Source organism: Sorex fumeus, unplaced genomic scaffold, assembly GCF_029834395.1.
Source record: "Sorex fumeus unplaced genomic scaffold, SorFum_2.1 ptg000003l, whole genome shotgun sequence".
In the NCBI taxonomy this organism is placed as follows: domain Eukaryota; kingdom Metazoa; phylum Chordata; class Mammalia; order Eulipotyphla; family Soricidae; genus Sorex; species Sorex fumeus.
In genome coordinates, this window is record NW_026606060.1 from 35677181 (window position 1) to 35689270 (window position 12090).

Below are 12090 nucleotides of genomic sequence, written 5' to 3' on the forward strand. Positions count from 1 at the left end.
TTACTGGTGCCCACTAGAGCAAATCGATGAACAATGGGAGGACAGTGCAGTACTATTGTTTGTAGAACTACAGCATAATGTGATATCCAGGATATTGACTCTATGAATTTAAAAGCATTGACAATAAAATCATGAGAAAATATATGAAAGTAAGTATTGTTGATCATTGGTTGGGCAAAAATTTATAAAAATTGTTATTAAAAATTTTAAAAAAATAGAAAACACAATCTGTAAAACAAAAATTGATATGTTCTTTTCATGTTAAATATTTTATTTTCAAAGAAAATTGCTAAGAAAGTGAAAAGTCAGAGTTCGAGAGAAAATATGTTTAAAACTAAGGGGAACTGAATATATCATTCACAAATACGATATTTTTGCATGGTGGTTCATTTTGAGGGATATAGACATTTGAAGAAATCTAAAAATTGAGTAGTCTAAGAGTTGTTTACAATTATAAAGGAAAGATCCGTTTGTAAGAGTGTCTTCCTGCCGATACTAAGAAAAGGAAAAACTCTAGAAACTTGTCTATATTTTAAGAAGACAAGATCTTAAGTACTAACCATGGCTTTGCTTATAGCACTTTTCCTAGAAACTTCTCCACAGCTGACTTTTTTCTTCTGCTCAATTTCCAGTTCCATATCCCCAATCTTTTCCTTTTTCTTGATTTCACTTTATCTTATTTTGGTTTGGAGGCCACACTCAGCAATGCTCAGAGCTTATGCCTGGTCTGAGATTGAACCCAGGTCAACGGCATTCAGGCACACGGTACAATAGGTAAGCACCCTGCCTATCATAGTATTCCTTGGACCCCTCTTCTTTTATAAAATCTATTTTTATCAAGCTACTAAGATTTACAATACTGTTAATACTTTTTATGGATACATCATTTCGAAACTACACCCATCACCAGAGAACCTACTTTTTTCACTAGTGTCCCAAGGACCCCTGCCACCCTCCCTCTGCTCCACCCCCACCATGAAAACTCAGTTCTATACACAAAACCTTCAGTACCAAGGTTTTTGACTGTTTGTTGTTCCCTTACTACGTTTCTTTTTATTTCATTTTTGGGACAAATGTCTCTCTCTCTCTCTCTCTTTTTGTTTGTTTGTTTTCATTTGTTTCATTTGTTATCATTTGTGGAGGCAATGATACCTACAGACAGATTAAAGCTAAATGGAAATTTCACACAGTGTAAGTCAATGATAAATGATAAAGTAAAAATTTTTTCTCAAAAACTCTTTTTTCACAAGTCATAAACTTAAGAAAATAATATTATTAATAACTGCCAGCATAACTTAAAATTTACATGAAATACTTAAATTCTACAACTGTAAATTTAATAAATAAAGTCACTGTCACTGTCACTGTCCTCCTGTTGTTCATCAATTTGCTCGAGCAGGCCCAGTAACATTGTGAGACTTGTTACTGTGTTTGGCATATCGAATACAAATGAATAAAGAAAATTTAAGTGGAGAATCTGAACAGACCTATCACTTGTATCACTTGTCATCCTGTTGCTTATCAATTTCCTCGAGCAGGTGCCAGTAACATCTCTATCCATTCCTGTCACATGCTAGTGTAGCCCAATGGCATTTGCTCACTCCAGGAACACGAAGAGCATCAAACCGTTCATTCAGCGTCTTGACGAAGAGGTCCAACCATCTCATAGGTGGATGGCCAGGCATTCTTTTGGCATTCCATGGAATCCAGCTCTAGTCTAGCTGTTGTCTCCAAATCACATTACGTATCTGGCCCATCTGATTTTCGACACATTGGCAAACGAGACAGCATCCCTGATTCTTGGAACTCCAGATTCCTTCTCTCATTTGAGTGAAGCATGATACTCCAAGTATAACTCTTTCAGTTCCTCTTTGGGTGACCGAATAGCGTTTGCGTCCTGTTTTCATAGGGCCCAGGTCTCTGAGGCATATGTTACTGCAGGGAGAATGGTGGAGTTGAAAAGATGTGCCCTGGTCTATATAACTAAAATCTGTAGCACTGTAGCACTGTCCTCCCATTGTTCATCGATTTGCTCAAGCAGGCACCAGAAACATCTCCATTGTGAAACTTGTTGTTACTGTTTTTTGCATATTGAATACATCACAGGGAGCTTGCCAGGCTTTGCCATGCAGGCAGGATACTCTAGGTAGCTTCCTGGACTCTTTGAGAAGGACAAAGGAATTGAACCTGGGTCGGCCACATGCAAGGCAAACGCCCTACCTGCTGTACTATCATTCCAGCCCCTTTATAACTATAAAACTATATAATTATAAAAGTGTATTTGTCCTGAGAGGGAACATTGCCTTTATTTTAGAAAATTCTGTATTTAGATACTACTTAAAAGTAAAGGGTTGTAGAAAAATCTCTATAATTTTTTTAAAAGCATCTGATCTGATATTTAATTTTTGATATAATGAAATGTTAATTTGTTTTTTGAATTATAAAATCCCTCAGCAAGATATATAGAAACAAACCTTTCTTAATCAAGTAGAGGGGAACCATAAGTGTCATGAGTGAATGCCATATTCAATGCTGAGCAATGAGTTTATCTTGCCATTTAAAGAAACTCGTTTAATGCTTCTTGCAAGATTATTTCCAAGGCCAAAATTTCCCTAATCTGCTGCCTGCCCCGAAGCTCTGCATCATTTCTTTGAATATGAATAATTATCTAGCTGGACGTTCTTGGTGATGTGTTCAGTTTTCTGAGTTTTTGTACTAGAATCCTCCATTCTCCTCTGACTCACAGAATCTCATCTGAGATATCTGTTGTGACTTTTATGAGATTTTCTTGATAAGTTCCTTTTTAGATTTGCTCTGAATATTTTTTCTGTCTTTGGTTTATCTCATTATGAGTACAATGTGTCTTGGAGATTTTTCTATTTGAGACTGCTATTATTCAAAGGGACCCTTTGGGGCTCTTGTATCTCTGTGCCTATATCCCCAAACTCTAAGAAATTCTTCTTATGATTCTTTTACTATTTTTTCTTCATTTAATTTTCCTTACCCTTTTTCAGGGATTCCAGAGATTCTTATATCATTCCTCTTGAACTCATTCCCATAATTCCCTGTTTATTTCTTATCAGACTATTTTCTACCTTCTTTTGTTTGCTATTGGTTTCTTCTATTTCAGCTGGATCTCGTTGATCTTTTACTCTGCAGCTGTTAACAACTTTATTGAGTTTTTATATTGCCTTCCATACTCTTTATTTCTGTTTGTAATTATCTGTTTGGCACTCATACTTCCTTGTGCTTTGCTGAATATCTGTTCTGTTGCTTCTTTGACTTCATCAAACATTCTGACAGTAGTGTAACTAAAGTCATTGTCTGAGAATTGATTGAGTTGGTTAGTGCAGGTTGAGCCTTCTGTGTCATTATTTTTGCTCACTGAACGTGGGGTGCTTCTATGTGTCTTTCCCATTGGTTTTACTATGTTGCTGCTGTGCTGGAGGGATTGTGCAGTGAGAAGTTTCAGGAAAGATGGATCTGTATCTGTTGAAATGACAGAGCTCAGGTACAAAAGTGGGTGCAGCCTAATGGGAAGGGAGAGGAATATTTCCCTAGCTCCCTAAAAGCGTTGGTGCGGTCAGCCTGGAGACCAATCTACATAGAACAGTGGTGTACTGAGCAGAGATTCACAAGATCCACATCTTTTTATTTAATCGGGGAATGGTCTTTAAAATTGATGATTTCATTACATTTCAAAGATTTATTAAGCTTTCCTGGACATCTCCACATATACAGAAGGTATATGTATTATTACAAGTGTTCGTTGCTATATTGTCAATGTATCTATTATGATGATGCCCAGAATGACCACCAACTGGGAACTCTTTGGTACTATTGCGGCAGCAGGGGAAGATGCCATTGTTGACAACATTGACGAGGAATACGATCGACTGGTTCAGCACCTCCATGAATGTGCAAGGAACGCCAAGAGAGAGATAGCCAAAAAAAATCGCCTATCTTCGAAAACTCTTGAGCTAATTCGCCAGCGTGGTTTGGCACATGCCTCAGGCAACCGCAAGCTAACGTCCGAGCTCGCAAAGCAGTGCAGAGATGCGATCAAGGAAGATCTCAAAGAGAGAAGAGCAGAAGTACTGGTAGATGCGGCAGTAGCTGGGAAAAGTATTCGTAACGCCCACCTGTCCTTCGCCAACTACAAGACCAAGATGACTGCCCTCCGACATCCTGATGGATCCATCACATCCTCCAGAATGGCAATGGAGAAGATTATCCATGACTTCTACTCAAATCTCTTCGATAGCCATGTCCACTTGCCGACATACCAAATTCCACAGGATGGATATGTCGTTCCCAACGTTCTCCCTTCCGAAATCCGACATGCCATTTCGTGGGTAAAGAAACAAACAGCACCCGGCCAAGACAAGGTCAGACCTGAACACCTGAAGAACCTGCTGTCAGTACTCACTGGCTCGGCTCTTCACTCACTACCTGTCTGAATGCAAGGTTCCGTCTCAATGGAAAACCAGCAGGACCGCACTACTGTTCAAGAAGGGAGACATCCATGACATTGGCAACTATCGCCCTATCTGCCTATTGTCTGTCATCTACAAGTTGTTCACTTGAGTCATCCTAAATAGAATTGGCAGAACACTAGATGAAGGACAACCATGCGAGCAAGCCGGGTTCCGCAAAGGATTCAGCACCATCGACCATATCCACACGATAACCAAGCTCATTGAGGTTTCTCGGGAGTTCAAGTTGCCGCTCGGTTTAATGTTCATTGATTTAAAGAAGGCCTTTGATTCTGTTGAGACAGAAGCAGTCATTGAAGCCCTAGCCAATCAGGGCATTCAAGCCCAATACATCAGGATCCTCCGTGAGCTGTATTGCGGATTCACTACCAGGATCTCACCATTCTACAAAGAAGTGATCGTTGATGTCAAGAGAGGGGTTCGGCAGGGTGATACCATTTCACCGAAACTCTTCAGTGCCACCCTCGAGAACATCATGTGACGACTGGAATGGGAAGGAATGGGAGTGAAGATAGATGGTCGGCAACTACACCACTTCCGCCTTGCTGATGACATTGTTTTAATAACACCATACATCAGCCAAGCGGCACAAATGCTGGCCGACTTTGACGGTGAGTGTGGAAAGGTAGGACTACAGCTGAATCTTACAAAGACAATGTTTATGAGAAACAGCCTTGTTCCTGACACCCCATTCGCTCTCAACGGAACGACCATCTCCGAATGCAACAGCTATGTGTACCTAGGTCGAGAGGTCAACATGACAAATGACCTGGCACCCGAGCTGCGCAGGAGGAAGAGAGCGGCTTGGAACGCCTTCAAGAATGTTGAAGAAATAGCTAAGAGGATGAAGAACCTCTGACTCTGGGCACATCTCTTTGATTCCACTGTTCTTCCTGCATTAACATATGCCTCAGAGACCTGGGCCCTATGCAAACAAGATGAGAACGCTATTCTGGTCTCCCAAAGAAGAATAGAAAGAGCTATGCTTGGAATATCACGTTTCACTCAAATGAGAGAAAGAATCCGGAGTTCTGACATCCGTCGACAATCAAGAATCAGGGACGCTGTCTCATTTGCCAAGGTGTCGAAAATCAGATGGGCTGGTCACGTGATGAGATTTAAAGACGACCGCTGGACTAGAGTTGTTACTGACTGGATTCCACGGGATGTCAAAAGACTGCGTGGCCGCCCACCTACCAGATGGTCAGACTTCTTCGTCAAGATCATGAACGATCGATTTGAGGCCCTTTATGTACCCAGAGCGAACAGATGCCATTGGGCTACACTAGCACGCGACAGAGACAAATGGAGACGTTACTGGCGCCCGCTCGAGCAAATCGATGACTAACGTGAAGTTAAGTGATTAAGTGATTAAGTATCTATTATAAGAAGGAAGACTCAGCAAAGAATATGGAACAATAGAGGAAAAAGTACTTTTTCTCATCTACGCCAAACATATAGATTATAAAAGACTTGATTTATATACATATATATAAAACCATATTTTAAAATATATAAATAATACTATAAAACAGTGATAAGGCACATATATATTAAAAGTCCAAAAACTGAATATTCACATCACTGAAATATTTAGTAATAGCAAATAGGCAAATAAAATATATATTCTTCTTCACTAATCATTATGATAATGTAATGTAAAAACCACAATAATACATCACTAGATGCTAGTGACTGGTCTGTTTTTATACTGCTTTTAATTTTATTTTATTAGGAGTGGAGTGTTGGGCCACATACCATAGTGCTCAGGGCTTGCTCCGGCTCTATTAGGGGACGAGATACAGTTCTCTGGGTGTACTCCTGGCTCTTTGCTCAGAGTTCATTCCTAACAGTGCTCAGGAGACCAAATGTGATGGCAGGGACAAACAAAGGTCAAGTAAGTGCCTTAACATTTATACTATCTCTATGGCCACAATAATATGTTTGACAGAGAACTCTCAAACATTTCTACTGAAAGTGCAAAATGATACAGCCACAAATTTATATCATGTGAATCAGGAATCACATTCTTGAGTACTTAAATTCTTTTAGTATTTATCATCATTTTATTTATATATGATATACAAACGTATATATAAACTTCATTCAGTTTGTCCCAAAATTCAAAATAATCATATCATTAATTGGTAAATAATTATTAGTCTAGTATATCCATGCAAAGTCATTTAAGAATAAGCTCAGTGATTCTTAAAATGAATAATTTGATGACACCCACAATGAAAAAATTCGCACTCAAAACATCTTGCCATAGAGCCAGTAGAAGCCTCTGTGCCCTGCAGGGTGTGCAGCATTGTGCCCTGCTTAAATCACTGTTACTAAACAAAGACTGTCACTGTCACTGTCCTTTTGTTGTTCATCGAAGTGTTGGAGTGAAAGGAAGTGTTGGAGTTGATGGAGATATTCTGTGTGTTTACTGATGGTTATAGACATACACATTAGCGAAAACTCAACAAATGATGTACTTTACATATATATTTTTCTTTTATGTAAATAAAATCCCAATAATTAAAACAAACGGACCCATGTTTTGTTCAATGGTAAAGTATATGCTTCTTGTGTATGAGACCCTGGGTTTGAGTTCCAGTATCAAAAATAAAGGAGGAGGGGGAGGAAAAATGTACAATTTAAAGGTCCCTGAGATGATCTCATCTGAAATGTTAGTGTAATGATGGTTTAAACAATGTGAAGGCTTCCAAAAACTTGGAGAAATCATAAAGTGAAGACAATGAAAATGTGAAATAAATACAATTGCACAGAATTGAACCATTTCTCATGGAAAATAAACCAGTGTGATTTTGGCAGTAGGATGATGGCAAATCAATGATGGAGGGAGAAAAAGAAAGACACAAATAGAAGGTAAAGCAAGGGAAAAGAAGAGAAAATTCAGATTGGAGAGAATATAGCAGGCAGGATACTTGTCTTTCATGTGACAGACCTTGAGTTCAATACAGAGCACCCCATATGGTCCTCTGAACTCCTGCAGGAGTGATCCCAAAAAACAGAGCCTGGAGTAATCCCTGAGAACCACCAAATATGGTTGAAAACAAAACAAAATTTCCAACAAAAATAAAATAAAAACAATTAATATATGGGAATTTCAACACAGCAAAGTTTACAATGCTTCTTATAAAGCCACCTTTGTGTATTAATAATATGTCAATCCCAAAGAAGAATTATAAATTTCTTGGTGGCATCAATTCTTGCACTTTACTGAAATAATAGGACAAACTTCAGAGGATAACTCATCTACCTGCTAGTGATAGAAGGTGACATAGCTTGAACACTACGCTGTATTGAAGTTCCATGAGTTAGGGGAAATGTTTCAGAATAAAAGAAAAGATATGGGCACTGAAGAACAAACTTCAAATTCTACCTGAGTCTGTTGAAGGATGGGAAGATTACAGTGCTTTGCTGGAGAAAAAAAATGTGTTTCACACGAAAAATGAACCAATAAAATGTGGTGAAGAAAATGGCAGGATTGGAAGACATCAAAACATCTAAGAAGGAAAACAGGAAAATGTTTCCTAATGCAAGTTCAAAGGAGCTCTATATTTCCAAAATAAAAATAATTGGTCTTGAGAATGAGCTCATCAAAGATCCTTAACTAGATTCTGGAAATAAAAACTTCAACACAGTGTAGAGAAGTCATAAGGAATGTCTTGCAATCCTGGCCTTAGTGAAAGGTAACAAAAATATTTAAAAGCAGAGGTGAAAGAAGAACTCAGAGAAGGATGCAGGGGTAGACGGGGAGACAGCGCTCTAGGGGAGGAATGCAGGTCTGTGTGTGGTGTGTGTTGGGGGTGGGGGTGGTAAAACAGTAACAGGTAAACACCTAATGACCCCAGTAAAAGACTCTAGGAACTGTTTGTCACAAATTATAGTTGGCAGGCTCAGGTATGGCTATAAAGAGCCACACAGTCTTTGGAATGTTTATTTTGATTGGGGTAAAATTTACTTAAAACCTTATATTATTTTCAGGTTTACAAAACTATCCAATATTTGTATACACTGAAAGCTATTTTCACAATAATTCTAGTTGCTATTCATATACATACATTGTGCATAAAGTGTATATAATATTTAAGTATATATTATGTAATTGTGATAAATATAGTTTTGTTATGTATGTCAGCAACTTTCAAATATGAAAGGCAGTGTTGACTACAGTTGCCATGATGTGTATATCCTCATAATGTTTTATATATCTAAAATCTTTAATTTTATACCAAGTTATTACATACATGAAAATGTGTTCAAAATTCTTTACTATGGCATGTAGCATCATGATCGACTCCACACAAAATTCATTCTCAGAAATTTTCAGTTTCTCTTTGTTCCAAAGCCTAAGATACCTGAGGTCATACTTACTGGTCCCTTGCTATAATCCATTTTGCCCTTTGACATATATAGTTCCTTGTAACATTTAAAATACTTTTTTTTTAAAGTCATGTTTTGGGGGCTGGAGCAATAGCACAGCGGGTTGGGCGTTTGCCTTGCATGCGGCCAACCCAGCTTCGATTCCCAGCATCCCATAAGGTCCCCCGAGCACTGCCAGGAGTAATTCTCGAGTGCAGAGCCAGGGGTAACTCCTGAGCATCACCGGGTGAGACAAAAAAAAAACAAACAAAAAAAAGTCATGTTTTTAAACAATTTTTTTAGGTATATCTTCACCAAACTGCATATGTTGAGCTGCTTTGACTCACAATAAGTATCACAATATAATACACAATACGGTCTCAATTCAACTTGTATTGTGCTCAAAATCTATAGCTGTTGCTTCCTCTGTGTTATTCCTCATCAAATACTAATAAGAAGCTATAATATTCAAAAGATAAACTACCTGGGACATACGCAGCTTTTGCAGAGTGCTTGGGGTCACACACCTGGTGATTGTTGAGATTTGATCCCAGACCAGTCTGGCATTATAAAACAAACGTTTTTCTTTTTCCAATTTTACTAGACTACTTTTGCACCTGTTTTAGAAATGTTTTTTTTTTAATCTATATCCCTTCCTCGATCATGAGTTCTTCAGTGTCAAGACATGCCCCTTTATTTTGTTTTCCTGATGCATGTATAGTGTCTCCTTCAGGAGTTTAATTTATGTCTGAGAATACATGAGTGAAAGAAATAATGAATAAAAAGTAAAAAGCCAATAGAATTTTATATAATGAGCATAAAAATAAACCAGAATATGTCATTTACATAATCTAAATATATAGCTGCAACAGTATCTATCTCTAAATATCTAATTCAGTGTTTAACTGCTTAAAAAATACATCACATGAATGTGTACATCAGAATATGCAAAACATATGAGCTACTTTAATGTAAACAGGAGCTACCAGTGTGACTTGATTTCACAAAGACCTTGATAGAAAATTGTTTCCTGCTAAAACTGACTATATTCATATTTCATTTAAGAAATGTGTTACTGGTCCTGAAAATGATTGCTTGGAAAATTGACCTGATATTTCTAGTTATTTGAAATTCCAGTTGCTTAAATAGCTCCAAATGACAATGGAAATGAAATGAGATACTAGAGTAGTGAATCAGCAATTTGGTAAAATATGGAAACATGATTTATCCAGACAAAGTAGTGTACTTCTCAACTTCTTGTGAATGACAACTAAACTGTGTGTGTTCATGAATGTGTGTGTGTTTGTCTTGCCACCCCCAGATATGCTGAGGGTTTACTTTACTCCTGGCTATGAGCTCAGGGATCACTCCTGGAGGGCTGGGGGAAGCATTTGAGGTGCCTGAGATCAAACACAGTATAGTTGTGTGCAAGACAAGTGCCCTACTCACTGTAGACACTAAGCATTTTTAAAGGAGCAAAGAATAGCAGGCAGTTTATCTTCGTTTCATTTCTGCTGTAAGAAGATCATGTATCTTCCTTCCTACTGTCCTCTTTGTAGCTGTTATACAACCCGCTGTCTTTTTTGACATAGGCCTATTCATTCGACTAACTTTGGACAATGGCCTATGAGATTACATGCTATTTGTCACATCTGAACAGCAGTTTTAGGAGACATCATTTATCTCCATCAACTCTGGAGCTCTTCCCTCCCGACTGTGGAAATAGCACATCCTGTAAACTAGTTGGAATAGAAAACTGTATAGCTGAGCCAAGCAGATCCAAAACAGAACTATAGTGACTACCTCTGAACCACAATTCGAACATCTAACTTGAGCAAGATATAAAATGGGAGGTTGTTTGTTGCCCCAGAAATGCTTTCTAGTTTATAGAAATCTAGTAGAAATGGAAGAACTCTGTTATGCCATTTACAAGAGTGGAAAAGAGAACAGGTATCCCAACCCCACTGGTCTCTCCAGTGCTGTGTGGAATTTTTCTAATAGGTCCAAATGAGCATTTCTTATATCTGTAATCTCAAACCACTCAGCCTTTCTATCAGGACATTATACAAGTTCAAGGGGACACTGGATTTCATCTCCTTCCTTGTTCTCAACTTACAAGAATGAAAAATTAATACCGAAACAAACAACCAAAAATGTCCTCCTCTACCACTTGCCAGAAAAAACCACCAATGCCTACGAATGCGTGTAAATAGAAAATAGGAGCAGTCATTAACCCAATCAATCAAATTCTAAAATCCCTCCAGGACAAACTGGGGTCACCTGCTAGATCCTTTAAAAATAGTAATGGCAATAATAAGTGAAGAAACTTGATCTCAGTGTGGTTCATCCATTTTTCTTATTTCCCTGTCTATTCCTTTTCAGTGGGCCAGGGTGATAGCATAGTGGGTAGGGCGTTTGCCTTGCACGCAATTGACCTGGGTTGATTCCTCCGCCCCTCTCAGAGAGCCTGGCAAGCTCCCCGTGGGGTGGCATTTTCGATATGCCAAAAACAGTAGCAAGTCTCACAATGGAGATGTTACTGGTGCCCACTCGAGCAAATCAATGAACAAGAGGAGGACAGTGCTGCAGTGCTACAGTGCTTCTAATTCAGTGCTTTTTACTGAATTTGCCTCTAAGTGACCAAAATCTAAGATTTGATTTTGGTTCCACTTCTTCTCTGTTCAACCTTTGTTCCAGACAGGTTCAACCTTTGTTCCAGACAGGTCAATTCTTCTACATCCACAGTTTAAATTCACAACTCAAGTTGGTGACTCCTCAAATTTAAAACAAAATCTTCTTCAAGTAAGAAATACAGGCTTTTAATTTCTAACTTAAAACTTTCATATAGGTATCACTTAATCACTTAACTTCCTGTTAGTCATTGATTTGCTCAAGTGGGCCTCAGTAACATCTCCATTTGTCCCTGTCGAGTGCTAATGTAGCCCAATGGCATCTGTTCACTCTGGGAACATGACGAGCCTCAAACCTTCATGATCTTCACGAAGAAGTCTGACCATCTGGTAGGTGGGCGGCCACGCGGTCTTTTGACATCCTGTGGAATCCAGTCAGTAACAGCTCTAGTCCAGCGGTCGTCTTTAAATCTCATTAAGTGACCAGCCCATCTGATTTTTGACACCTTGGCAAATGAGACAGCGTCCCTGATTCTTGATCATCGATGGATGTTGCAACTCCGGATTTTTTCTCTCATTTGAGTGAA